We start from the raw sequence: 2554 nt of genomic DNA, 5'->3' as shown, positions 1-2554 counted from the left end.
CTAATACCCTCCAAGACATTTAGTTTGAGATGCATTTGCATTTTCCTTTAGTATTTTTATGTGCTTCACACTTAAAATTTTCATTTTTCTTTTATAATGTCTTGCCTATTCTCTAGATTACTACTGCTTTCCTAAAGAAATTTCTCCTCTCTTAGTTTAATCAGTCTGTCTTTCTGTTTATAGTCATGTTCTTGTGTTTTACTGCACTGTGTGTTTCAAACCTCTCCTTAGGAGCCTCTTGAATTCCTAAGCAGACTAGATTTTGAGAGAGAGATTAGTCCAGGCATGCATATTTTCTCATTGTCTTCCTAATTATTGGGTCTGAAATAATTTCATTGAGTTATCTACTTCAATTCCCCCAAAATGACATAGTTCTTTATAATTGGTGCCCTGATCCTATTTTTTGTTTGTTTTAAAACAATAACATCTACCGTAGATTGGGTCTCAATTCAGGTTTGAGCTGATGCAATTTTCAAGTCTAAAGTGAATATGAAAGAACATGATGGAAAAGGTTTGATAACTGGCTGAGGATGGAAGAGAACCTTGATATGTAGGATTTCACATGATTTCAGTAGCACAAACATTCCCACGATGGCCAATTTCAAGCTACCATTATGACATCAACCACATCACAAAATTAATAAAAGTTTAAAACTAAGCACTTATAAGTTAAAATGATCTGGCTTCAGCATATAGGATCACCTCTTTATCTATGAACAAACCACATGAAGACAAGATATCTGCAGCGAGTCCCTCTGAAGTTCTCTATAATCTTGGAAGCAAAACAGAATTTGATACAGCACTCTAGGACTACTTACCTAGACCTAGTTCTAACAGTTTAAAGCTAGAGTTTCTGAATTCATGTGGAATTCAGTTCTGTCTTGCAGTTTAAAATCAACAAATGTTGTTCTGTTCAAGAATGGCTTACAAGATTTAATCCTTACAAGATTTAATCCTGCCTCAGCATGACCTCCAGTACCTGTGCCAGGGGTAATTGCATTTCCAAGTCCTCATCATTTGATTAAGATGTCTCCTTGACCTGTGCCTTTGATGAAAGTTACAGGCTGCTGAGCTGTTGCTTTCGGCAAATGAAAGGCAGGGCTAAGCGATGTTTGCTTAAGACTTCATATGTGTGTTCTCGCCTTTCTAAACTGAAGAATATTGCTTATATCTGTGGGCAAATGGGTTTCCTAATTCTGAACCCCAGAACTGAAGCTATAGGCAGCAGTCACCTAGGGTCATCCCCTTCACACCAACAGGCCAGGACTACAAAACTTCTGGAGTGAGACAACCTAGTGTGTACTTTCACATGGTAGCACACTCCCAACAAGAGAGGGAAAGGAGCCAAGCCATGCGAGTTCATTTCCTTATGTCAAACTCACCAATAATTTACTCTTCTTCCTGTAGAAAGAACATGAAAAGTTGTGTTAATTATTGTTCCTTTACTGGAGCAAAACATCATCATGGAGGTATGTTTTGATTTAACAATAAACAATGTATAGCTTCCCAGTTTTTCCACTGATAAAAATAATGCTGCAATAGAGATCTTTATGTCTATATCATAAAATAGTGTGCAAGAGAGTATACTTGGACTATAACTAGAAGCAGCTTTGCTGGGTCATATTATATTATGTGATATATCATGTTAAATTACTCTCCACAGTCTACATTTTCACCATCTAATCTAATAATAGACAAACATGGTAATTGACCATACCTTCACTATGCCTCCCATTGGCTAATCAGCGCAATATGCAAATTAACCACCAACAAAGATGGCGGCTAATTTGCATATTGCAGGCAGATCCCGCTGTGCCGTCCCAGCGAGGGATCTGGGCCTGCAGTGTCTTGGGCGGGGTGGGTGGGGCGGGTGAGAGGAGCGGCAGCGAGATTCCCAGCCCCTGCCCACCCCAGGGTGGGATCCGGGCCTGCCATCTGCAACCAGGGAAGATGGGGCAGACACTGTGGGATTGGGCATGCCATCTGCCACCTGAGGAGCGGCCCTAAGCCAGCAGGTGGTTATCTCCCAAGGGGTCCCAGACTGTGAGAGGGCACAGGTTGGGCTGAGGGACCCCCCTCCCCTGCCAGTGCACAAATTTTTGTGCACGGGGCTTCTGGTTAGAATATAAAATCCAATTGACATATGTCCTTGCCAAGGCGTAAAATTATTTTTTATTTATTTATTTTTAATTTTTTTTGTAAATGTGGAACACATCACAGGATTTGCCAGACAGCCTTACGCAGGGGCCATGCAAATCTCTCTTCTCTGTATCATTCCAATTTAGTATATGTGCTGCCGAAGCCAACACTAAAATTATTTTTTAAAAAGCCAATCTATTGGGTATAAAATGGTATTTCATCTCAATGTAAAAATGGTATCTCAACATGGCTTTAATTCATATTTTCATTTTCCTGGGTGAAATTAAATTTCTTTCACCATCCATATATCCTTTCATATGATTTGCCCATTTATATTTTTACTCATATTTCCATTATTTTGTGCGCTTTATAAAGTTTTTTTTTCTTTCTTTTCAAATTCTTAACAAAAATTAGG

The 2554-nt window shown here is 39.2% G+C and overlaps 1 non-coding gene across 1 annotated transcript; it reads right to left on the bottom strand.

Moving 5' to 3' along the window:
- Positions 1 to 2198: 2198 nt before the first annotated feature.
- LOC118652277 lies at positions 2199 to 2309 on the bottom strand. Its single transcript, XR_004966537.1, has one exon. It is a non-coding gene; the product is annotated as a U6 spliceosomal RNA (small nuclear RNA).
- Between the last annotated feature and the right edge of the window lie 245 nt (positions 2310 to 2554).

The sequence above is a fragment of the Myotis myotis genome, unplaced genomic scaffold, assembly GCF_014108235.1.
Source record: "Myotis myotis isolate mMyoMyo1 unplaced genomic scaffold, mMyoMyo1.p scaffold_m19_p_3, whole genome shotgun sequence".
Classification (NCBI taxonomy): Eukaryota; Metazoa; Chordata; class Mammalia; order Chiroptera; family Vespertilionidae; genus Myotis; species Myotis myotis.
Note: the sequence above shows the minus strand (reverse complement) of the source record. Positions and strands in the feature narration are given on the sequence as shown.